Below are 27,231 nucleotides of genomic sequence, written 5' to 3'. Positions count from 1 at the left end.
ATCATTGGTGTGCCTAGTGGCACACCACCCCTGAAATCAAGAGGACCTGAGTTCAAATCTGACCTCAGACACTTAACACTTCCCAGATGTGTGACCCTGGGCAAGTCACTCAACCCCAATTGCCTCACCCCGAAAAAAGAAAATTATCCTGCTGTTATTAGCTTGCTGTTGGAAACATCTGTGATTGCTGTATTTAAAAAAAAAAAAAAAAAAATTTATTGTCTAATAGAGACTAGCCTATTAAGACAGATTCTTCCACTGACCTGCCAAATTATTGTAGTAATGAGCCTATCCTTGATTTTTTTTAGGTCCTATATTTATTGTAGTCATGTAATGGCTTCTGACTAATATGATAAACTGTAAGTTTTAGTGTTGTAACAATATGGTATGAAGCACATATTCCTAGATGGACCTCCAGAACATAGAATCTTGATTTCTTTCTTTTTCTTTTTGGCCATTCAGTTAATGTTTTAAATCAAAAACTGATTCTATGTTTAACTAGAAATCAATAGGCTCTCTGAGCTATTTATCTGAGTACAGAGGTCTAATAGAAGTTCCATTTCCAATTGAGTTTATTAAACATACAATGTTAAAAGAGAAATTTTCTTCCCTCTGTAAAAATGTCTTAGAAAAACAAGGTTAAAAACATGGTTAAAAAACAACAACAACAACATGCTTATATTAATCCAATCTAAAAATTGTTTTGACCAAAAAAAATGTAGCATTTCTATGACTTTAATGTTTGGGACTTCCCTCTCCTAGGACATATCTGTATCCGGTTTGTAATTAGTGCCTGAGGTAACTATTCACAGTATAAAGAAACTATTGTAATTATAGAAACAATGTTGGTGGTTTTTTTTTTTTTTTTTTTTTTAATAGTCTTACTGAAAAACTGTTCTTATCTTCCTTATAAATTCCTTTGGATGCTACATGAAATGGGTGTGTGGGAGAAAAGTGCTGTATAGTTAGTCCTTTTTACAAAAATCAGGTTTTAGAATGGATAAATTGGTAGCAATTCCAAACACTTACTCTTGGTAACTTGGCATTCAGAAAGAAATTGAATTACACCTTGTTGAGGAAGTATGAAGAGGCAATAAAATATAACTGTTTCTGATATCTAGGGTTTCTCAGTGGATACCAACATGTCAGAAAACCATTACAAAAATCAGTTTTGCTCTCTGGGTCAATATTTTTTGAGGTTTGGGGTTGTCAGAAAATAGTGTGTTGGGTATATTTTGTTTATATCACCTCGATACAACATTTCTCTTCAGAAAGTTTTGCTTAATTTTATCTTTTCTATTAGCATTCATTTTAAGGGAACCTTCTACCTATTTTTAGAAATAAAACACTACTAATTTATATTGTGCTTAATGTTGACAGAACACTTTATATCCATTTTTTTAGTTGATCCTTATTTTGCAGAGAAGACAGGTATATAGAAGTGAAACAATTTGTCACAGATTACCCAAGGAGTCGGTGACAGCCATGACACAGTTCTTCTGACTCAGGAGGTTCAGGTAGAGATGGTCTTTGGGAGAATTTACCTGTACTTAAAAATTACAAAATAAAGCAGGGGGGGAAAATTAACATTTATTAAGTAAGAAAATAGTAAGTTAGCTTTAAAAAATAGTTTTTTATGGATTTCTTTTGTTTTTGTCACCTAGATTTCCTTTGATCCTTTTGCTTCCACCTCTTCTATAGTTATCCTTTATAGTAGATTTTGTTGTTGTTGAGGAAGAAGAGTAATTATCGGAATTTTGAATTACAAAAAACCCAACATTTAAAAAAGTACATATATAATAATTCACACTTGTGGACTGTAACCTTTTCAAAGGAATTTGGGGAAGTGACTATCCTGTCTCTTCTTAGGTTTGTTCTTTGTAATTTTTCAGTTCTATTTCTTTTATTGTGTGTGTGTGTGTGAATTTCGCATTGGTTTTGCTTATTTCACACTTTGCAATAAGATCATATAAATCTTCTCATGTTTCTCTAGATTCATTGTGTTAGTCCTTTCTTCTAATACAGTAATATTCCATTGCATTCATGTACCACAGTTTATTTTGCCAGTCCCCAAACTGGGGGGGAGAAGGGGAATCTTCTTTTGTTTCCTGTTCTTTGCTCCCTCAAAAATTGCTGCCATAAATATAGTCTATGATCTTGAGTATAAGCTTAGTGCTGCAATCTCTAGGTCAGAAAATATGGACTTTTAAAAATCAGTTTATTTGCATAATTTCACTTTCCTTTATCACAATTCCACCAAGAATGAATTAGGCTTTTTTTTTTTTCAATTTTTTTTTTATTAAAACTTTTTATTTACAAAACATATTCATGGGTAATTTTTCAGCATTGACCCTTGCAAAACCTTCTGTTCCAAATTTTCCCCTCTTTCCCCTCACTCCCTCTCCTAGATGGCACATAGTCCAAAACATGTTAAACATATTAAAATATATGTTAAATCTAATATATGTACGTATATTTATACAGTTATCTTGCTACACAAGAAAAATCGGATCAAGAAGGGAAAAAAATGAGAAAGGAAACAAAATGCAAGCAAATAACAGAGTGAAAATTCTGTTGTGCCCCACATTCCGGATCCACAGTCCTCTCTCTGGGCGTAGATGGCTCTCTTCATTACTGAACAGTTGAAATTGGTCTGAATCATCTTATTGTTGAAGAGAGCCACGTCCATTAGAATTGATTATTGTATAATTTTGTTGCCGTGTACAAAGATCTAGTGTTATGTCTGAGATCAAATTTGAACTCAGGCCCTCCGGACTTGAGAACTGGTGCTATATCCACTGTGCCACCTAGCTGCCCCCAAAGAATTTTTTTTTTTATAATAGGATCCTGAGTTTCTTTAGATAGTGAGATAAACTCAATTGCATTAATTATTTTATTTTGTTTGGCATAAAAAGCCTATTGTATAGCAGGCATTCTGCTAGATACTGGACGTAGTCATAAATTTTTAAAATCAATGAATTTAGGGAACTTATATTTTATTAGTGAAAACAGATATAAATAAATACTGAAGATGTACATTAACAAATTTACTTATTGGGTCACTAGCAACTGGGCAGAATCAGGAAAGAAAAGTCTAGGAGGAAGTATCACCTGAGCTGAGCTTTGAGGGAAGGCAGGAATAGGAAGGCATTTCCTTCCTTATGGAGGAAAGAAGTAGGAAGGCATTTGAGGACTGGGGACCTGCTCTAGGGAAAAGTTCCTATGTCATGTATTATTTGCTTGTCAGCCAATTTGCTTGGAAAAGAGTTTGTGACTGATAGTAATAGTAACAGCAAAAGTAAAGGACTTTTATTCTGAAGATAATAAGGAGCCCACTGGAATTTTTAGAGGGCAAGAAAGACAAATCTATGTTTTAAAGAAAATCCTTAAGTAACTCCAGACATTTTGTTCATTTTTTCTTTCTTTTTTTTTTAAATAATATTTTCTTTTTTCAGATCTATGCAAAGATAGTTTTCAACTTGCTCCTCTTTTCTAGAAATAGTAAGCTTTTCGTATACTACATTTGAACTCAATAAAAAGATCATCCAGGTGTATATCTTTAAAAGGGAATGAATGAATGAAAAAAATGTATTACTATGTTCCAAGCACTGTGGTAAGTGCTAGGGATACAAATGGAAGTGCAAAACAATTTTTCTCAATAAATTCACATTCTATAAGAGGGAGAGATTGTGTATATGACCTTCCAAAAAAAAGAAAAAGCCAGCTATCATTCTATGACAGTTTAAGGTTTGTAAAGCACTTGTCTTATCTCATTGATCCTCAATTCCATTTTGCAGTTGTTGAAACTGAGGAGGGAGAAGTTGTCAAGTTGCTAGTTAAGTATTTGAGGCAAGATTCAAATTTCAGTTTTTCTGACCTTTTTTGAAATTCAGTAAACATTAAGTTATTACTGTATGGTCAGGCACTGTGCTGTTAGCTCTGAGGATTTAAAAAAAAAAAACCCCTAAAGAAACCAAAAACTAGAAAAAAAACATACATCCTAGACTTTGAGGAGTCTATAATCTCATGGGGGAAAACTATATCAAGAGAAACTGGAAAGGGGAAATGGATCCAGCATGAAGGCCTGATGCTGGAGAGTTAGCTGGGAAGTTCCCAGCCCTCTAAAAAGGCAAGCTTTGGGGGAGTTTAGTGCTCTTTTCTTCACTCATTTTTACAAAAATCAGGTTTTAGAATGGATAAATCGGTAGCAATTCCAAACACTTACTCTTGGTAACTTGGCATTCAGTTTGGGAGAATAAGCAGAGGGAATTCAGGTGTCGAATGGATGAAATGGAGTCGTCCTGATGGTAAGTTTCCTGATGATCTGGTATCTTGAATGGGGCATAATATATGGAATCCAAACTAAGTGGAACTGCTGGTGGAAAGTTAAAAGTAAGTGTTTATATTGACCAAGTTAGCTGTTGGACAGTTAGGTGCTGTAGTGGATAAAGCGCTGGATGTGGAGTCAGAAAGATTCCTATCTTCATTAGTTCAAATCTGGACCGAGATATTGGCAAGTCCCTTAACCCCTGTTTACTTCAGTTTGCTCATCTGCAAAATAAACTGGAGAAGGAAATGACAAAGTATCCCCAACTATCTTTGCCAAGAAAATCCCAAATGTAGCAGGACTGAAAAACAAGTTAATTATTACATTATTGATAGAATTGTAAGCCATTCTGGATTCCAATGTGGAATTATGCAAGAAAAGTGTTGTCCTTTGACCCATACATTAATGACATGACTAGGTGTGATCAGTGAGTGAGTAACACTTAGCTTGTGTTAAGTCAATTCGAATTCTTTAAGAGCTCATATTTGAATGAGAGAAGGCTTATGACATTACCTGTTGGTCCAGGGGATGCTGTGGCTGAAGGACATGTTTGGGATTCTGGAAGGCTTCTTTGACAGGATAGCCCAGTCCTGCTTCTTCTGCTTCTGTTACTACAGTTTCCATGGAGCCAAGGCTTGTAGCAATTTCTCCCTGCCAACTAATAGAAAGGGCTCAGAAAATATTGGTTATATAAAGAGAAAATATTGAACTGAAGAAGAAAAAGAGGAGTTAACTAAAGAACCTGGTATGTCAAAAGTCTGTCACTTTTTTTCTGTTACATTTGTCTAAACTTTGAAAAAGGCAGGCTTGAAAACCTTGCAGTTATGGTCTTATAGAGCAAGGACCTACTGTGTGCTAAGAGTCAGGGATGCAAAAAGACAAAAGACAGTGTCTTCCCTCAAAGATCTCCCTTTTTTTGGGAAAGCTCGATTCAAAGGAGCTTGTTACAGGATAAACTAGAGATAATCAACAGAAGAAATTACAAGTAAGGGGTTTGGACTGTAGAAAGTAAGATTTTAACTGGACTTGAAGGAAGCCAGGAAGCAGAAAGGAAAAGGGAGAGAATTAGCTTCATCAAAATGTCCAAAATTGGGAAATGATGTCTCTTCCGCATTTTGTTTACATTTTCTTTTGAATACTTAGATGCTATGCCCTTTGGTGTATATGTTTACTATTAATATCCTTTTTATGATTTTGTGTGCTGTAAGTAAAAAGAAGCAAAGATCCAAAATTTATCCAAATATTTATAGCACTCTTATTGATGGAAAAGAATTATAAATAAGCTGAGTATTCATGTATTGGGCAGTAGCTACCCCCAAAATGTCAATATTGCAATATTATTGTACTGTAGGAAATTAGAAAATGTAGAATTCATAGAAATATGGATCTGTATAAAGTGAAATAAACAGAACTAAAGAAACAGCTAGTGTAAATGAAAAGATAACTACAGGGAAGGCAAACTCTGGGTGGTGGAAAAACCATTGAAGGTTCTAGAGAAGAGATGATGTACATCACTCCCATGGCAGAGAAGGAAGAGATGGTTAGAATAGAACATACAGATGTACATATGTGTAGAAAAATAGATAATAGGTGTATTAAGTATACAATATATATACACCGAGAGTGAGAGACAGATTCTATTGAAATTTTTACTTAATAGTGTTTCTTTTTTACAAGAAAAGGTTCTGTAGTAGATTGCCTAGGAAATGACTGATCAAAAGACCAGGGCATCAATAAAACAGATGCTGTTAGGATAGGTTATTTGAAATTTTTACACATACATCTCTTAGAATAACAAATAGCAAAACTGTGTTATAATTTAGAACAAAAACAAATTTTATTTATTTATTTGTAGTATTAACTATTTTACACACACACACACACACACACAAACTGGTATAACATTGTAATATTTAAAGACAAAGATTATAGAAGTACAAAAAGGTCTAAATTTCAAGACAGTAATTGTAAGGTGTTTTAAATATGCCTCTTTCAAAGTTAGATGAATGTAACCAAATGGTAAATAAGAAGAAAATTATGGAACAGGACAGAATGTTTGGAAAATTTGATGCCATAGAGTTTTGATAAATCAGACTCTTTAGCTACCTCTCTTTTTCTTCCTCATTGAAATGTTTTCTCTTTGTGTTTTCAGAATTTCATTCTTGAGAGCTTCCTATCCCTCTGGGCTGACTTTCCCTGTAGAATTTTAGTCCAGGGGATGCTACCTCTCCTTTCACTGAACACTTTGAAATCTACTCTCCCAAAATCTAAGGTATGTGTCAGACTATGACCAATTTTCCTTTCCTGTGTGTCACAAATTTTAAAATTGAGTAATTACTTCCCCTGAAGGGTCTGATCATTTCTAGTTTAGCAGCTGTTCTTCCTTGTTAGAATCCAGTTCTGAAGGGCTGTTTCTCTGCTTGTTGTGTTTTTCCCCCCCTTTTTTGAAGGATGAAATTATCATTAAGGTAAGCCAACCTTGGAAGGAATCAGAAATTGAGTTGCTTTGCTTTTGGCAGAGGGACAGCTGCAGCATATGTTTAGTGACTGAAATTTTCCATTGTTAACTGCCATGGATCTGGGACAGCTTTCTCTTTCCCAAATTGCTCAACTGTTTTCTCTTTCTGTACAGGTGGTCTGTAGCATATTTTATTTGTAACATTTCTTTTTCTGGATCTTCTGGTTTTTTTTTTTTTTTTGTTGTTGTTGTTGTTTTTTTCCCAAATGCTCACCAGCATGTTTGCAGAACTTTCTGATTTTTGAATGTCATCACCTAGGTGTGTTATCTTACTATTTGGTGTTTCCTCTCATCCTAATCGTCTCTTATCCACTATCCACTTTTGACTGTCATACCCTTTGAGAGACCTAGTTATCTGGCCCAGCCCCTCCAAAAATGTGCTCTGTAGCTGTCCTTCTCTCTCACTAACAGCCAGAGAACCTACCTGAGCATCTTTTTCCTTGTCCTACTAATGCTTCTTCCTTCCTCCCTTCTTTTTTCCTTCCTTTTCTTCCTTTTCAGGTACTTTCAAATTTCATCCAAATTTTGGGCGAAATCTTTCTTAAAATTCCTGAAAACTTTTTTAGAAGGAAATATTTTGTAATTGTAAGCATTAATTAAGTGCCTGCTATGTTCCAGGTACTGGACTGATCTCTGGGAATACAAATAAGAAAAAGAAAAATGTAGTGCACAGAGAACTTGTCATTTTAGCTGGAAAGCTCTGAGCCTTTATTAAGGACGCTTTTGAGAGTTTAGTACACTACTGCCTTCTAGCTTTCCAGGCAGAGGAGAAAGGCTTCTAGGGGGCCTAACAAGCTATGCAGGCTCCAGCATAGTGAGATTTCAGCTCATAAGTTTATTATAGGGAAGGCACGTGATCCTGGAGTAGAAACTGAACAGACAGCTGGGGGGAAATAAAGAAATATGGTGGTAATGACATGAGAAATGTAAGTCCTATACTTAGTGAAAGTGTGCATTAATAACCCTGCCATTATGGAAAATAATTTGTTATGTATTTAAAAAAAAAAAAAAGAAGAAGAAGAAGAAGAAGAAGAAGCAGTAGCAGCAGCTCTATGTACCCTTGGATCTAGTAATAATTCTATGAGCCATATTTCCCAAGGGAGGGAAAGTTCTCCTGGATGGAAAAGTATTTGTAGTAGCACTTTCAGTGCAGTAAAGAACCAGCATTAAAATGCTATATGAAAGCGATGACAGGCTATTATCTCATACCAGATGATGATTATGAAGAAAGAATTCAGGGAAACTTGGAAGAAATGAGTAGTATCGATGCAAAATGAGGTGAGCAGAACAGTTGGTGGGTGATAATGTCGTTAAGGCAGGTGACTTGGCTGGATACCAAAACTGATCAGCGCAGGTGTTGGTTGTTGTTTCCCTGATATGTTGGGGAGATGCTGCATCTTCTCTCAGCAGAGAAGTCAAGGCAAATATTAAGGGATGTGGGGAGTGGATATGTTGTTAGAGGTGGCCAGTGTTGGTTTTGTTTCCTAAGCTGTGCTTTCTTGCAAGAAAAGGTTGCCTTCATTGAGTGAATGAAATCATGAAGAAGTGTCAGCAAGGTTTAAAAACAATTAAACTTATCTTTAAAATTTACTAATCTAGAACCCCTTTCCTCAAAAAAAAAAAGTAATATAGGATTTCATAAATAGTCTTTTAGTTTTTTGATGATAGATAGTAGAATATTATTTAATATTTTTGAGCAGGGGGAGTATGCAAAAATTGTATTGTTGAGTTGTGTCAGATTATGACCCCGTAGATCAATCTGTTCTCAGCAAAGATATTAGAGCAGTTTGTTGTTTCCTTCTCCACTGAATTAAGCAAACAGATGTTATGACTTGCTCAGGTGTCTTGAGGCTAAATTTGAACTCAATTCTTTCTGATTCCAGGCCTAATGCTCTACCCACTGAATTAATCTAGCTGCTTAATTTCTTTTTTTTTTTTTTTTTTTTTTAATTTAAATGGCATTTAAAGAACACCTCACAGTGATTTGGAGAGAAGCCTAAGTCCGGAAGTGCAGGAGTATAGAGGTCCTGGAGGGGAGGAGTGAGAAAGGTCCACTGGGTTTAGAGACTGTAGAATATGAGGGATAAAAAAAGAGGGCTGAGTCAGGGACTGCTGAGGTTTTGAACCTGGATTGCTGGAGAGAATGATGGTGTCATTTATTCATAGGATGTCTATTACCTTCAAGAAGGGCACTTTCTGTAGAATGGCACTGAAGCAGGCTTCAAAGTGTTAACTGCAGGAACAATTGACAGAAGCATGCACAGTGGGGACATGTGCACTTGCATGTGTATAAAAGCCTTTGAAAATAAAGGAGTGCATGAGGTGGTAGAATTGATTTTTTTTCCCCAAGGTGGGGGAGTTGTAGGGAAGCTTGGGGCAAGTGAGAAAAATGTGGGAACATTGTCTCTTACATGTCAGGAGGGAAGAGGGGGAATCGGAGAGCTGGCAAAAAAAATTAAATAATTGAGCATGGCATGATTAGGCTTTGTTAAAATTGACTCCTGCAAATCCCTTATAAAACTATTATGACCATTCACAAACTTCCCTTTAAAAGCAATTTGGTTTAGGAGCAATCAAGTATTTATTATTAAAAACATGGTTTGTGTCCTTGTCCTGATGGATGGGCATTTGAGCTAGCTAATCAGTCACTAGACTTGGTTCTGCCTCAGTTTCCTATCTTTTAATGTCTATCTCTTTCAGCTTTGTGATTATGGTTCCATTATTAAACTGAAAATTTTTTTGAGGCTGTGAAGAGTATTATTGGCACTGAATTGGAATTGGTTTCATATTCTTCAGATTCTCTTCCTGGTAAACCTTTTCTTTGCAGAAAAATTGAATGTTAGTAGAGCACATTAGAAATGCCTATGGCCCTGCTGGCCAATAAAGGAATCATCCCCATGGTAATTGATACTGCATGGCCATCTTAGGGTGGAGCCAAACAATTGGGACATTTATACCCTGCAAGTACTATTTTATAAGCCTTGGAGACTTCCAGGGAAGAAAGCCAAAATTGGCTTAAGTGCCACCCTGAAGAAACAGATCCTAAACTACTGGGAAAAGTGCCAAGTACCTGCTGTGCAGAGAAGTGGTAACCTGAAATAGACAATTGATTGTTTTAGGAGCTCAATATGACAAAAATAAGACCAGTATTCTGTGCAGAGCCTTTTTGTCTAAATGAATCCGAAGCTGAGAGGTTTCTTTAACCAAAGAGTTTGCAGTGAATCCTTAGACTCCCTGAAGAATTGGAATTTGATGGTAAATTAATGAAATGTTAGAAATAGTAGAAAAATCTCTATTCTTTTTGCTTATTATATAAATTAAAATACAGAATTTAGGGTTAGGGTTAGGGTTAGAATTTTTCTTCAAATAATGAGACTTTTAACTTCAAATTTAACATCTACCCTTGCCTTTTTGTCACATTTAATTAATTGTGGCATTAGCAGTTGTATACTTTAAAAAAAAAATACCTAAATTATAAATTGTTCTCATTAAACATTTTCTCAGCTTCTCCAAGATGTGTTACATTGTGCCCAAAATGTTACGGTTTTGTGTTGTAGCCTGTCAGAAAATGTTATCCAACTGACTAGCTCTAGAAATAAATACTAGAAGCAGTGAAATCAATATTTCATCCCTTCATTGTGTCTGTATGTTCCGGTCTTTTAAAGTTAATCAACTGAAATTCTAAGGGCCCTTGGAATATCCCCTTTTGCAATATAAGAGCTTTGAATCTCCTGGGAATTTGAGAATTCATGAAGAAATACCTGAATGTTCAACATTTTAAAAGCATTTCTTGGATGCTTCAAGTATCTGATTTCATTACCTTGGGTTTTCTTTCTGTGATGCATATTGCACCATCGCTTTCAACTTTGTAACTGGTCTTTATCCTTAGAAAGAGCCCCTCCAAATTTAGCGAGGCTGGTCCTTGAACAACAAAAATGTCCACTGTCCCTGGACTTGGGCAAGCAGCTAGCTATTCGGTGGATTGGCCAAATCTTGCCATACCTTCATGTCATGGTGTGTTATTAGTTATTAAATGAACATGGGACGTAAATGGAACTTGGTATTTAATGCAGTGGTTCTTGCTGTGGTTTATAGCAGAAACTCTAGCTTTCTCCTCATCTCTTCACCCATCCCATACATATTTAGGTTTACCTAATTGCTGGTTTGCCTTTTCCTTAAAGGCAGCTCAGTGAGTTGGTGGGCAGAGTGCAAGGTCCTGTTTTCAGACGATGATCTGGTTTGTTCCTCAGCAAAGTAATCAACCTCAGTTTCCTTATCTGCAAAATGGGGATAATAATACCACCAACTGAGGAATAAATTAAAGAACATTTAAGAGCTTTGTATACCTTAAAAAAAACATAAAAACTTTTGTTTTTTGATGATTATGCTGGTGTTTCTCTATACTTTGAGTGATTTCATCAGTGTCCATAGCATTAGATCATTTCCATATTCTCTCCTGAGCTTCTGCCTCATGTTTCCACTCTTTGGCTTCTCTTTCTGATTGTCTGATGGTCATCTCAAACCCAGTGTTCTTAAACAGAATTTTTTCTCTTTCTGCTGAAGCTACTATAAGTCTCCAGTCAACAACCCAGGATCAGTCCTTGATTCTTCAATTCTCAAACCACTCTCCCCCTACATCCAGTCATGTGACAAGTCTTGTGGATTCTACTTCCTAAAACATCCCTTCCATCCATTCCTTTCTCTCTGCACTCAATACAGGTAACCTTGTTTAGATCTCTTCCATCTCCTATTAGGTTATCGTAGTAGCAGCTCAATTGGTCTGTGTTTTCAGCCTTTTTTTTTTTCTTTCTTTTTTTTAAATTATTATATCTTTTTATTGACAGAACATATGCATGAGTAATTTTTCAACATTGACCCTTACAATCACTTTTGTTCCAATATCTTAAATACAATATGTGTGTATATATTTATACAATTCTCTTGTTGCACAAGAAAAATCGGATTTAGAAAGGTAAAAATAACCTGGGAAGAAAAACAAAAATGCAAGCAGTCCACACTCCAGTGTTCTTTATCTGGGTGTAGCTGATTCTGTCTATCATTGATCAATTGGAACTGAATTGGATCCTCTCATTGCCAAAGATAGCCACTTCCATCAGAATTGATCCTTGTATAGTATTGTTTTTGAAGTGTATAATGATCTCCTGGTTCTGCTCATTTAACTTAGCATCATTTCATGTAAGTCTCTCTTCAAGCCTCTCCGTATTCATCCATTTTCAGCCTTTATTTACTCCATTTTCTATATTGATGGCAAATTGATATCCCTAAAATTCAGATCTTACCTTCCTATCCTTGTCAAGAAGTTTGCCAGTAGAGAAATAGACTTTCTTTTGTTTGACATTGAAGTTTGACTCCAGTTGGTCTTTCTAAGCTGATTGAATCAATCATTCAGAAAGCATTTTTTCAGTACTTGCTATGTGCTTAAGTGCTGAGGAGGCATAGAAAGTCAAAAGAAAAAATATATTTATGGCCTTACCCTCTAGGAGACAACATGTAAATAGATTCATAGAACCTATATATAGAATAGGTACAAGATAAGTAGATAATTGATAGAAGGACTAGTGGGTCTGCAAAAGATAAGATTGGAGGAGAGTCTTGAAAGAAGCCAGAAAAACTAAGAGGCTGAGTGGGGGGAAAGGAGGAGCAGAAGGTTGTAGCTTGGTCATGACCAGCCCAAAGGCATGGAGATGGAGTGCTGGGTGCAAAGAGCTGCAAACAGACCATTGTACCTCCAAACCAGTGTGTTGGAAGAAGACTAGAAAGGTAAGAAGGAACCATTCTTTCCTGAATGCTAAACCGAGGAGCTGATACTTGAATTTTGATCAATGTGGACTTGACCATCGAAGAAGTGGTTCCTGATTGATTGTGGTAAAGAGAAAGTCTGGAAAGTAGCAGTGGAGAAAAATAGGGGAGCATTCCTACTCTCCTACCAGTACAGCCTGGGCGAGGAACAATGGCGAGGAAGCCAGGTCTCACTGAATGCCAGAAAGGAAAAGATTTAAGATGAACTCTGGTTTATTCCCTATTGTTGGGAGATTGGAAATTAGAGAGATGGATGGAGAATGGTTAGAACCATTGCGGGCTGGGAGGGGTAGAGTGGGCTTTCCAAATCAGGGATGGAGGTGTATAGTATAGTATACATAGATGGAGAAGAAAGTATAGTTGGAGACTGCAGATGGATTGTCAGTATAGTCAACCCAGAGATTAGTCAGAGACTATAAATGAAAATGGGATGGGAGAGGGAACAAATGGAGAAAGGGGAAATTTGTGTGGAAAGGCATCTGGTGGAGAGTTTGGGGAAACTGGAGTGCCAAGAGGGTGATGAAATGGCTGGCCTAAAGAGAGTAAGATCCGCTTTTAGATAACTTTAAAAATGAAGTTTAGATAACAAACATTTTAATAATATTACTTGAAATTCTCCCTTTGAAAAATAGTTGAAAACCTTGGATTTAGGACCTTGTTATTGAGCTGGTTTATTGAAATCAATTGCTGGTTATCTGAAATAGTCTGCCAAGCCTGCTGCCCAGCTTAGATTTTCATTTTAGGGACTTTGCAATAACTGGACCAATGGTAGTGTTATTATTGGCTCTGGTGTATATCCATTTGTAATCTGTGTACTTTACAGTTTCTTTCAAATACCCAAAGGAATGGCAATAGTAACTTAGATTTATGTGAGATCTGTTTTTAATGCTTCCTCTCTCCCCCCCCCCCCCCATGTGAGTTGGATAATAAAAATCTTATCCCCATTTTGTAGGGCAAGCAAATTAAGACTCAGGTTTTTTAGGACTTGCTCATTGTTACACAATAAAGAAACATAACATGAAGCAAAAATCTATATTGGTTGATTACAGATTGAAACTCATTTTCTATGCCCCTCTGCCAAAGTTGTGCTTAAAATAATAGCAGCATTTTACATTCTTTTAAGCTTTGTAGAGCACTTTACATACATTTTCTGATTTGATTTATCTATATGAAGTAGTACATATCAGGATAAAATAGTTATGGAATGTAAGCCTATAAGGTAAGTATCTTGTAAACAGCAGTTGGAAGACTTTAAAATTACCTACCTCCAGGTCTATTTGAATATCCTTGGGCAGCCAGGTGTATACATAGAGAGCCAGGCCTGGAGTCAATATGATGAATCTCCTCAAGTTCAAACTTGGCCTCAGAACTGGTCACACTAGATATGTGACCCTGGGCCAGTCACTTAACTCCGTTTGCCTCAGTTTCCTCATCTGAAAAATCAGCTGGAGAAGAAAATGGCAAACTACTCTGGTGTCTTTGAAAGAAAACCTCAAATGGGAGCCCCAAGAGGAAAAATTACTAAACGACAAGAAAGGTAGTAATAGAAGTTCTGTGCCAGGCTCTTCAGATTTCCTCACATTAATCTTCTTTCTGTGGTTGGTTGGTCATTTTCAGTCTTGTCCAACTCTTTGTGGCCCCATTTGAGGTTTTCTTGGCAAAGATTCATTTTACAGATGGGGGAAACTGAGGCAAATGAGTGAAGTGATTTGCCCAGGTTACATAGCTGGGAAGGGTTTGAGGCCGGATTTGAGTTCTTGACTACAGACCTGGAGCCCTGTGTACTATGGCACTAACTAACTGCGTTAGACATTAAATTGGCCATGAGGGTAAATTCAAAATCCTCACACTGTAGTTAACCAGATATTTCTCATTATAGGCTTAAATTCCATAATTTTTAGGAACTATTTTTTAATCCTAACCTTTGAGTTAGCATATACTGATAGCTATTTCTGTATAGCCTTTAATGTGGAATTTTGACCAGTTGGGGGAAGGGAAAAGGGAATAAGTATTTATTCAGTACCTACTGGGTGCTGGGCACTGTGCTAAGTGCTTTACAGATGTCTTATTTGACTCTCCAACAACCCAGGCAGGTTGGCATAATTATTATCTCCATTTTACAGTAAAGTATACTAAGGCAAACAAATTGAAGTGACTTTCCCAGAGTCACACAATTTAAATATCTGAGGTTGGGTTTGAATTCAGCTCTTTTTGACTCCAGGCCCAGCTTTCTGGCACTGTGCTGTCCAGGTGTTTCAGACAGAAAAGACAGTTTATTTTAATGCAGTTTTTTGGTTTTCCTAAAGCCATTGCTAATTATAATGTAGTTCATTTTGACTTTGTATAGAAGTTTGGCCTGTTCAAGCAGCTAATTTTCACTTAAGTGATAGTCCTAAAGATAGATTCCTCATTTCTATTTCTGTGAGCCAGCAGAGAGGGCATGGTATTCCCAGGCAGGGTTTCCGAAACTAGAAAGAGCACTGTAACAACCTGGCCTGAGATTCATGAATGGGAAGCATGTCAGGTGAAAATTTCTAATTCAATTGTGGCGTGTGAATATTATTTCATTTCTCTGCCCTCAGTTCCTCAGGGAGAAAACTGCTGGGGCACCAACTTAGGGAGTAGAGCACCCTGCTCTAGGGCCTCATTGTAGCTTAGTGCCAATGGACTGTGCAGGATGGGCATTCTGAGGGTCTGCCAGCTCTACAGAGGAAAGGAGGACTTCTCTATGCTCTTCACTACCCTGCTTATGGCCTCTGCCAGCTTTTGCACTGGCTCTAAACAGGTGTTATTGGCTGTGGATCATGATGCGCAAAGAATGAGAGCAGGGGCTTGCTTAGAATTTATTTGGTAAAGTCCTAATTATAATGCTTTTTGCTAACACTGAATAAATTTGAGGATGTCATAATTGACATAAGCATATAATAGAGATTTGCTTCCATCCATTTGGGGAAATCTACAGTCAACTACAGGACTTTGGAATCAGGATTGTCTGGGGTTGAGCCTAAAATTCTCTGAATTTTAACTTCTCATTTCCAACATGAGGATAATAATGCTGGTTCAGTTACCATAGGAGATAGTAAGAAGACCAGTATTCTTCATAGAAATTTCCCTGAGTTAGCATGTGGTCCACCTCTGCTCTTTTCCCTTCGCACAATAGTTATTTTTCCTGTTTGTTACAGAATCTCCTTTCTCACCCTTCTGGGTACCTGTTGTCCTCAGGAATCCTGGTCCCCCGTCCCATGAGGAAGGATGTTGTCCACAGAGGCAGTGTTCTTTCTCCACACTGATTCCTGTGGATGATGTCTGTTGAAAGGTCCCCCTCTTCATTATGCAGTGTATCTCTTCCTCACAATGAGAATGTTCCTTAATAGGACCCCCCCCCTCCCATCTTTAATCAAAATTGATCTTTCCCTTTGCCCATTCTTCTGTAGCCCCTCCTCTGCCTGAGAGACTTACTGGAGTCTTTTTTTCTTCATCGTTCACCTTTTGCTTGTTCAGAGAACATCACCTCTTCCTCTCTATCTTCGGCCTCCTCAAATCCTGTTTCTGCTGATTAATTCCACAAAATACTCTTGTAAGAGTTTTTAGGTCTGTCTCCACTGTCAGTTCTCTTTTCTTTGTTCTTTCATTTTATAATCTTTAGAAGGAAATGCTTTCATGGTCTTGCTGTTCTGCTTGTCTTCTACCTTTTGCTTTTCTTTGTTTCTGCTTAAGGACATTTAACCAGCCAGCAGAAATGACAGTTGTACTCCTACATTGTCCTTCTATAGTTATATTTCTTCTTGTTCATAAATCTTAAAATGGCAATGACAGAGGACCCTAGAAATAATCTAGATCAATCACTTCTCTTGATAGTGGACCAGATTGGTCCAGTTTAGGTACATGTTAACCAGCTAGTTGGGGGCACAATCACTAGTGAAACCTAGCCTTCCCATGCACACCAGGGACTCATTTGTTTATTCATTAAACACCTGATTTCACTTTTGTGGTAAGATCCAAGCACCTCATTTTATTTTATTTTATTTTATTTTATTTATTTTTAATAGCCTTTTATTTACAGGTTATATGCATGGGTAACTTTACAGCATTAACAATCAAGCACCTCATAGAAAGGAAATTGATAAACTGGAAAGCTCTCAAGTAGAAGAGGGATTACACTTGCTCTTTTTGGCCCTACAAGGCAGAACTGAGTGGAGTGGATAGAAGTTGCCAAAATGTCAATGGGGGTAAATTCATGTAAGGAAAAAAATCAAATAATTATTAGAATTATCCAGACTTAGAATGAGCTGTCGGGGAGAGTTTGGGCTTCCAATAAAGGTCAAACAATGACTTGTTGGGTCTGTTAAAGAAGGGAGACGGTCAAGGTGAGCATTAGAAACACTTCTAGACTGGAAATAATGTGGTTTATTTAGAAATTCATTTGGATTTGGTATTTTTTCCCCATCTCTCCTAAAGGCTAGTAAACTAAAGATTATATCTTGTAGCATTAGCATTTCAGCTTCATTTAGTCTTTTTGTTAAAGGCTAAATGTAAAGTGGAAGTGATGCAGTTGAGTTTCCAAGTTTAGGAATTAAAATTAATAAGGAATGTAGTTTAACAATTTTCTAAAATTTTTATTCATAATCCAAGACTTTTTTCCTTTGACTGTTCTAATACACTGTGGCTGTGGGAGCTTCCAGCTGTTCAGATTGCCATAAATTGTCACTGCCCATCTTAACCTGTCTTTAAACAAGTTGAAAAGAAAAAAGTGAGGGAAAGTTTGACAGTTTTTCTGAATATTACAAATGCTCAGATCAGCTACAAAGATCCATGAAGGAAGGTGCTATCCACCTCCAGAGAAAAAACAACAAATAAAAGTATGCATAATATGGTTTTTCATATCTTTACATATTTGTGTCAAATGGTAGACTTTCCTAGTGTGGAGGAAGGGCAGAGAGTTGTGTGTATGCTTTTATATATCTTTTCAAAGGTTTTAAAGTTTTCTAATAATGCTTTCATTGGTAACAAATGACATTTCAAGAAGTGCTTTATTTTAATTTAGCAAGCATGTAGTCCATCTGTGTTCACGGTACTGTAATAGATTCTGGGTATTCAAAAAGAAAATGAAAAATAGTCATTGGCTGTAAGGAGTTGACCTCCTGGATAAGTTGGAAGGCAGATGAGTTAAATAAAATACAAGATAATTTGAAGGTATAGAGAAGCTAACTGTAAAGAGAATCAGAAAAAGATTTTTTTATAAAAGACACCTTTGGTGGCAGTATTAAATTTTTATTTTTGGGCCACCTTTGTTGGTGCTTGCAGGAAACTAAGGAATTTTAAGAGAAAGTGCACTTCAGATATGAGGATGGTCTGGATAAAAGATAAAAAAGCATGAAATGAAATCCAAGTTTGGGGAATAAGAAATAGGAAAATCTGACTGTTATGTAGATTGAAAAGGAAAAGCAATATAAATTTTTTTTTTTTTTTTTTTTTTTTTTAAATTTAATAGCCTTTAATTTACAGGATATATATATGGGTAACTTTACAGCATTAACAATTGCCAAACCTCTTGTTCCAATTTTTCACCTCTTACCCCCCCCACCCCCTCCCCTAAATGGCAGGATGACCAGTAGATGTTAAATATATTAAAATATAACTTAGATACACAATAAGTATACATGACCAAAACATTATTTTGCTGTACAAAAAGAATCAGACTCTGAATTATTGTACAATTAGCTTGTGAAGGAAATCAAAGATGCAGGTGTGCATAAATATAGGGACTGGGAATTCAATGTAATGGATTTTAGTCATCTCCCAGAGTTCTTTTTCTGGGTATAGTTAGTTCAGTTCATTACTGCTCCATTAGAAATGATTTGGTTGATCTTGTTGCTGAGGATGGCCTGATCCATCAGGACTAGTCATCATCTAGTATTGTTGTTGAAGTATATAATGATCTCCTGGTCCTGCTCATTTCACTCAGCATCAGTTCGTGTAAGTCTCTCCAGGCCTTTCTGAAATCATCCTGTTGGTCATTTCTTACAGAACAGTAATATTCCATAATTTTCATATACCACAATTTATTCAGCCATTCTCCAACTGATGGACATCCATTCAGTTTCCAGTTTCTAGCCACTACAAAAGGGCTGCCACAAACATTCGTGCACATACAGGTCCCTTTCCCTTCTTTATAATCTCTTTGGGATATAATCCCAGTAGTAACACTGCTGGATCAAAGGGTATGCACAGTTTGATAACTTTTTGAGCATAGTTCCAAACTACTCTCCAAAATGGTTGGATTGATTCAAAACTCCACCAACAATGAATCAATGTCCCAGTTTTCCCACATCCCCTCCAACAATCATCATTATTTTTTCCTGTCATCTTAGCCAATCTGACAGGTGTGTAGTGGTATCTTATAGTTGTCTTAATTTGCATTTCTCTGATTAATAATGACTTGGAGCATCTTTTCATATGACTAGAAATAGTTTCAATTTCTTCATCTGAGAATTGTCTGTTCATATCCTTTGACCATTTTTCAATTGGAGAATGGCTTGATTTTTTATAAATTAGAGTTAATTCTCTATATATTTTGGAAATGAGGCCTTTATCAGAACCTTTGACTGTAAAAATATTTTCCCAGTTTATTGCTTCCCTTCTAATCTTGTCTGCATTAGTTTTGTTTGTACAAAAACTTTTCAGTTTGGTATAATCGAAATTTTCTATTTTGTGATCAGTAATGATCTCTAGTTCTGCTTTGGTCATAAAGACCTTCCCTTCCACAGGTCTGAGAGGTAAACTATCCTATGTTCCTCTAATTTATTAATAATTTCATTCTTTATGCCTAGGTCATGAACCCATTTTGACCTTATCTTGGTATAGCGTTAAGTATGGATCAATGCCTAGTTTCTGCCATATTAGTTTCCAATTTTCCCAGCAATTTTTATCAAACAGTAAGTTCTTATCCCAAAAGCTGGGATCTTTGGGTTTGTCAAAGACTAGGTTGCTATATTTGTTGACTGTTTTATCCCTTGAACCTAATCTATTCCACTGATCAACTAATCTATTCCTTAGCCAATACCAAATAGTTTTGGTAACTGCTGCTCTATAGTATAGTTTTAGATCTGGTACAGCTAAGCCACCATCATTTGATTTTTTTTCATTAATTCCCTTGAAATTCTTGACCTTTTGTTTTTCCATATGAACTTTGTTGTTATTTTTCTAGGTCATTAAAATAGTTTTTGGGAGTCTGATTGGTATAGCGCTAAATAAATAGATTAGTTTAGGTAATATTGTCATCTTTATTATATTTGCTCCCTCTATCCAAGAGCATTTAATATTTTTCCAATTGGTTAGATCAGACTTAATTTGTGTGAAAAGTGGTCTGTAATTTTGCTCATAAAGTTTCTGATTTTCCCTTGGCAGATAGATTCCTAAATATTTTATATTATCAGTAGTTACTTTAAATGGAATTTCTCTTTGTAACTCTGACTGTTGGATTTTGTTAGTGATATATAAGAATGCTGATGACTTATGTGGGTTTATTTTATAACCAGCAACTTTGCTAAAGTTGTGGATTATTTCTAATAACTTTTTAGCAGAATCTCTGGGGTTCTCTAAGTATACCATCATGTCATCGGCAAAGAGTGATAATTTGGCTTCCTCATTGCCTATTCTTATTCCTTTAATCTCTTTCTCAGCTCTTATTGCTATAGCTAGCGTTTAAGCAATATAAATTTTAAAAAGGTAGGTCTGAACCAGACTTTAATTAGAGGATTAGGAGTTTGTATCTTGTTGTCGAGGTAGTAGGTAGCCATTAAAGATCTGTGAACAGAGGAATGACATGATCAGATAGTTTGGAAAAAGGATGGATTGTAAATTGAACTAACTTTAGAGGCTACTTTTAGGAAGGCCTATATAAGTTAATCAAAGAACTTAATTCTGAAAAATTGAGAGAATTGAATCTTGTTAATGTTGGATATGAAATGGACGACAATTGAAAATAATTACGATTAGTTGGTTTCCAATTAAGGAGAAGAAGATTAGAGTTGTGATCTTAGATTTGAAATTTGGGTATTGGAGGGAAGATCTCCAGAAATGGAAATCTTGAAGCAGGGAAAGTGACGAGTCTAGATTAGATTTGCAAACTTAAGGATGTGATTAGTACTCCAGGAGAGTTTGATGATAAAGGATACTGAATTACGAGAGAAAAGCTATCTTTAAAGAAAACCATGTCCCTCAAATAATTCAATAGAATCAAAAGATGAAAATTATTCAAATAGATAAACTGGAAAAATTTAAATCTATAGAATGATGAAATGAAAAATCGTTCTTGAAAGACTAATAAGATAATATAAAATTTTGAAATAATTGTAAAAGAGTGCACTATTAGATCAACTAGAATAGCAAAGAAGACAATGAAAGTCACAACAGAGAATTTGAAATCTTGGATTGATTTTCAAGATTCTCAGGAAGAACTAGATAAGTTCTTTTAGAGGCAGAAATGATAATTTCGATATCTAAATTTAGAGTTCAAATTACAGATTTTTAAAACAGTGAGAGTCTGCATTATTTGATAAAAGTTGAAATTATATCGAAATTCAAAGATGTTCACATTAGAAAACATCCTAAATAAAACATTCCCACAATCATATATTAATAGAACTGAAAAAGATGAATAAATTGAGTGTGCAAAATAGATAAACTGGAAAAAAAATTTAAATCTATAGGAATGATAGAAATGAAAAATCGGTTCTTTGAAAAAACTAATAAAATTAATATAAAATCTTTGAAATAGCCAGTCTGTCAAAAAGCAGGCAGACTATTAGATCAACAGAATAGCAAAGAAACAAGATGAAATCACAACAGCAGCAAAAATTAGTACCCCAATACTTGAATTATTTTCAAGAATTGAGGAAGAACTTAATAGGTTCTTTCTATGAGGCAAATATAATTTCTGATATCTAAATTGTAGACTAAATATTATCAATTTTTTTAAAAAAAGTAAAGTCCTGTCATTCATTTTGATAAAGTTGAAATTATATCAGAAATTCAAAGATGCTTCAGCATTAGAAAAACACTCAACATAATCATATTAAAAACAAAAATATCCAAAATCACATAATTATTTCAGTAAAGGAGGAAAAAGGTTCTGAGAAAGTACAAGATCTATGTTTAAAACCCTACAAAGTATAAATGGAAAGGCATCTTAGAAAAGGACTCCCTATTTAGTTAAAATTGCTGAGAAACTGAAAAGCAGTCTGGAAGAAATTAGATTTAGATTGTTTTCCTTACACCAAATGGGTATATAACTAATATTAAATTTAATATTAATTTAATATTAAAGATAATAACCATTATTAAAAAAAAAAAAAGAAAAAAAAAAACTTGAAGAGAAGCAAGTCTATACTTTCTCCTAGCTATGGGAAGACAATGTGTACTTAAGCAAAGGACAGCAGTAATTACAAAAGATAAACCATAACTTCTAATATGAAACTGAAAGACTTATGTGCAAACAAAATAGATATTCCAAGGATAAAAGGGAAGTGGTCATGTTGGGGAAGGGTTTCTCTGATAAAAGTTTGGTATAGGATAGTTACTAAGATGTGATATATACACACATACAACTAAAAATCATTCCTGATAAATAAGTGGTCATAGAATATGAACAAATAGTTCTCACCAGAATTGTAAATTGTTAACAACCACATGAAAGAATATGCAAATTCATTAGTAGTAGAAGCAGTGCAAATCAAAGCCATCCTAAGGTTTTAACTTCAAACCTTGCCAATTGGCAAGCATGACAGAAGATGGGAATAATCTATTTTGGAGGGGTTGTGGAAAGATTATTTTCTTTTTCTTATTATTAAAGCTTTTTGTTTTCAAATATATGCATAGATAATTTTCAACATTCACTTTTGCAAACTTTGTGTTCCAAATTTTTTTCTTTCCCTTCCCCTACTCTCTCCCCTAGATAGCAAGTAATTCAATATGTTAAACATGTGCAATTCTTCCCTACATAATTCCACATTTGTCATGTTGCACAAGAAAAATCAGATCCAAAAGGCAAAAAAATGAGAATGAAAAAGTGCAAGCAAACAACAACAAAGAGTGAAAATGCTATATTGTAAACCACACTCAGTTCCCACAGTCCTCTCTCTGGGTGCAAATGACTCTCTCCATGACAGGTCTATTGGAACCTGTAATATTCGCTCTAAAATGTAATGTTCTCTACTTCTTCGGTTTCCTTGGGGTCTCTGGGAACAGCCTTCCATTCAGTTCAGTAATCACCACAAGTGCAGCCAGGTATTTAAAGTCCAAATCCTTTATTATCTCTTTCAAAGTCCTATCTCCTTCACTTGGGGCTTGACTAGTTTTCTGGAGGCCTTCCAGAGTCTTTGTTTCAGTGGGGAAGTGAAGGGGGAGAGCCTGCCACCAAGGTGGTGTGAGATAGGATGAAACTATCTCCAAGGCTTGGGCTCCAGCCTTCTGTCCTTGGCCAAGGCTTCTAGTTTATATGCTACACGCTGAGTACAAACTGATCATTATATCACTAGGAAACCATTATTTGTTGTAGGATTAAATCAATGCTAAACTAGATTTAACCATTGTCTCCTCAATTCCACTTAGTACCTTATTTCAAGTTCTGGCCCATAACATCTCCTTGTAGGATTAAATCAATCATACTGAACCATGCTAAATTAGGTAACTATTGTCTCTATCAATTCCACTGACTTAGTACCTTGTAAGAATCCTTTGTTTCAAGTTCAGAGTTCTGGCCCATAACAGGAACCGACCTCAATCATCTCATTGTTGAAGAGAGTCATGTCCATCAGAATTGATCATCATATAATCTTGTCGTTGCTATGTACAATGATCTCCTGGATCTGCTCATTTCACTTAGCATCAGTTCATGTAAGTCTCTCCAGGCCTCTCTGAAATCATCCCAGCTGCAGTGGCAATCCTCTGAATTGCCAGACTTGAGAATTTGAAGAACAGACATCTTGTGGGGCTGAGGTGAGCCTTTGCAGTACTCCATTAATCCTGAGTGAAAGAGGCCATTGACCAACTGTGATGAATTCTGACCCTCTAAGAGCCACTTAGGACAAAAACTAGACTGGCAAACCCAGCATAGGAATATGCTGAGGCAATTTGAGATCCAGCCCCAGGAAAACCATCAAAGAGGAAGGAATCAGAAATTGAGCAATGTGGAAATAAGAAGGTGAAAACTGAAATTGTCAAAAATCTTGGCAAGGAAAAAACTCAAAAAGATTTTGAACATAAGCCGATAAATCAACAGGGAAAATATTAATAGCAGGAAGAAATATATCCTCCAGATCTAGTCAAGAAGTTTAGGAATCTGTGAAAAACTATTGCAAACAAAGAAAATGATCTAACCCTTGATGTTATAGAGGAACCTGTAGAATTTGAGAAGACATGGAACCACAACACACTGTTCTTGTATAGTTTAAAAGAAATAAGAATTATAGAAGGAATCTGCATTGTTAAGTTTTATCTCAAAGATAGAGAAATAGAACAATTGATTAGGAAGGCAAATACATAGAAGTGAAGTCAATTTAGAAAAAGAAGTAAAACACTAATATTAAAAGAAAATATGCTCTCTAAGTGTACTGATCTCAATCTAAGAATTGTAAGTCTCCAAGAAGAACTTGACACATCAAAAACCCTGTTTGTTGTAATGTAAAAACCAAGACAAGAAATTTATCATAACTTATGAACAACAACAACAAAAAAAATTAAATACCAGTGGAAAGAATTCTCATATCAGTATAATCAACATATTTACAAAATGTTTACTTTCAGGGCAAGCTATATTATTACAATTAGGTGACCATGGATAGAATGCTGGACTTGACATTAGGAAGACTGTCTGAATTCAGCCTGAAATCCTTAGTAGCTGTGTAACTCTGGGCAAATCATTTAGGCTTTCTAAGTTCCTTATTTGTAACTGGAGAAAATAATCCCACCTATTTTCGGGATAGTTGAAAGGATGATATGAAATAATATGTGTAAAGCATTTTGTAAAACTTAAAGTGTGTTGGAGCCACCTGGTAGAGATATTTGAATTGTTTTCAGGGTATACATTTACACCTAAGAAGCTGTCTTAATAGACTTTAGAAAACAACAGAATAAAATGTTAACAGTACATATAAAAATTAAAAGTATGGCATATATTTTAAAAAATCTTATATCACTTCCAGAAGAAAACCCAAGACAGCACACTCCAAGTCATATGGTGGCTACATTTAACAATTCATTTCAAAAACAGCAAATTCTGCCAAGGACCAAGTGAAAGATCTCAATTACAAAGGAAAGGAAATCTGAATAATAAAAGATTGTTTTGTACCCACCTGAAAACTGCAGGAGGGAACTGAATAACTTGTTCTGAAGATCAGTAGACCATAAGATTTAGTCCATAGTGAGCTACCTTGCAAATCTGAATTTAAACATAAGTGAAAAAGGATGGGGGGAGAAAACTCAGACCTTCCTTTACTTTTCCTGGGCTGGTGCTCTATTTACTGTGCCATCTACTTGCCCTACCTTCATTTACTCCTCAAAACCCCAGACTGCAGAAAGTGGGAGCTATAAACAGATGGAGCAGCCAAAGACACAGTGGGAGAGTAGGAGGTGATTTCTTTGTGAAGGTATACCGGGAGACAGTGGTGAAAGGAACACTAAGGTGGAGGCAGTAGTGGAGAAGCATCATGGATAGAACAAGTGAATTGGGGGGGGGGGGGGGTCCTTCTTGCCTTGCTGCTGTTCATCCTTTGTTTTTGAAGAGGACTGGTGACATCACAGATGACATCACAGATAACATCTTGGCCTGTGGCAGGGCAAAAGTCCGGATGACCAGATTATTCTCCTCTGCCCATCCTGCTGGGAAAGTCTCCATGGCTTGGGGTAGATGGGCCCTAACTCAGCCCGTGGGCTCTGGCCACTGTGCATGCTACTTGGAACTCTGGGTGAGTCCGGGACACCAGCAGTCAAAGACCTGACCTAAAAGAGACAGGCCAACCCTGACAACCAGTGCTAATCCTCCCAGGACCTCGAGGGGAGGAACAAAGAGAGAAAGGAGGATGAAATGCCTCCATCACAGGGGGAAGGTTGGGCCTTTGGACATTCAGGAAGACAGGAGCCTACAATGGAGGAGTAGGAGAACGATTAGGAAGATGAAGGGGGCAAAAGAGGGAGCCACTGCTTTGGTGGTGACAGTGTTCCACTGCTGGATGCTTTTGTGGTTAGAGAGAGGTGTCCTGGCCCTTGTGCTAGTCGTTGTCTGGGAGACTGGGTGCTGAAAAGGTGGTTCTGCCTGCTTGGGGGTAGTTAGCACCAGGAGGAATAGGAGACCATGGACTCAGGGAAGGGAAGTTGGAGACTAATGGAGAGAGAAGTAGCTGGGATAAGATTATATGTAGATTGGTGGTGGTCTTTGTAATCAGGGATATCAGAGATAGGGGAGACTTGCAGAGAACACTACCATGGGACCAAGCTCTTTTTGTCAACTGCAGAACTTGGCATTATTTGGGGAATGAAGCACAATGTAAAGGAGGAATCTGAAGGCAGTGGCAGAGTCTACTTAGAAGGGAAGACCCTTCAAAAGTTTTGATTCCATGAAGAATAAAGAGGAACTCAATAATTTTAAGGACCATAAATCAGAAAATGAGAGCCCAGAGTAGAAAAAGAGGATAGATATCGAAGAGAGGAAAAACTCTTTCTGGAAAGGGGTGCAAAAATGAAATGGGGGGGGGCGGGGATTAATAGGACCAATTGAAGGAAAGGAGAGAGGGGGGGGGGGAATCTATTTGACTTAGAAGAAAAATAGAACTAAATAGCCACATTAAATAATTAAAAACAAGATTATTATGAAAAAAAGTTAACCAGTTAGAAAAGGAAATACAATCTTAAAGATGAAAATAACTCTCTGAAAATTAGAATTGGGCAAGAGGAAGCTAGTGAAGCTATGAAAGACTAAGAAATAACAAAACAGATTCTAAAGAATGAAAAAATAGAACAGAATGTGAAACATAAGAAAAATGACAGATCGAAGAACAGATCAAGAAGAGAAAATACAAGAATAATTGGACTGAAAGTTGTGACCAAAAAAGAATCTCGACACAATAATGAAAGAAATGATCCAAGAAAATTTTCCTGGAGTGATAGAACATGAGAGAAAAGTAGAAATAGAAAAAAAAAATCCACTATCAACACCTCAAGGAGAACCTTTGTGGAAAATACATAGGAACATTATTGCCAAATTTTGAAATCTCTAGATCAGAGAGAAATTTTTGCAAGAAACAAACAAAAAAATTCAAATATACTGGAGCTACAATTGTACAGGACTTATCATCAGCCACAATAAAAAGCTGAAGGTCCTGGAATCATATCTACTGAAACCAAAAGAACTAGTTATGGGCTGTGACCAAAACTGACATATCCAGCAAACTTATCTATAATATTGAATGAGAAAAAATGGACATTAGTGAACTTGTAGGTTTTCAGGACTTTCTATTAATCAAACCTGAATTTAATAGGTTTTAACATAAAACAGCCAGTATCAAAGATC

The 27,231-nt window shown here is 36.1% G+C and overlaps 1 protein-coding gene and 1 long non-coding RNA gene across 5 annotated transcripts in view; one reads left to right on the top strand and one right to left on the bottom strand.

The window, feature by feature from the left end:
- The window catches only part of GLG1 (golgi glycoprotein 1), a 145,321-nt gene that overhangs the window by 26,527 nt on the left and 91,563 nt on the right, over positions 1–27,231 (top strand). The gene's annotated exons all lie outside the window — the stretch shown is intronic.
- LOC116421281 lies at positions 1,368–25,631 on the bottom strand. 4 transcript variants are annotated; one of them, XR_004231584.1, is made up of 7 exons: positions 25,209–25,631; positions 25,019–25,104; positions 10,998–11,122; positions 7,270–7,402; positions 4,841–4,985; positions 4,226–4,375; positions 1,368–1,549 (listed from the first exon to the last, which is right to left on the bottom strand). It is a non-coding gene; the product is annotated as an uncharacterized LOC116421281 (long non-coding RNA). The 4 variants fall into 4 exon arrangements; XR_004231586.1 differs by lacking the exon at positions 10,998–11,122; XR_004231583.1 differs by lacking the exons at positions 7,270–7,402; positions 10,998–11,122.

Source organism: Sarcophilus harrisii, chromosome 2 (genome assembly GCF_902635505.1).
Source record: "Sarcophilus harrisii chromosome 2, mSarHar1.11, whole genome shotgun sequence".
Lineage (NCBI taxonomy): Eukaryota > Metazoa > Chordata > Mammalia > Dasyuromorphia > Dasyuridae > Sarcophilus > Sarcophilus harrisii.
Note: the sequence above shows the minus strand (reverse complement) of the source record. Positions and strands in the feature narration are given on the sequence as shown.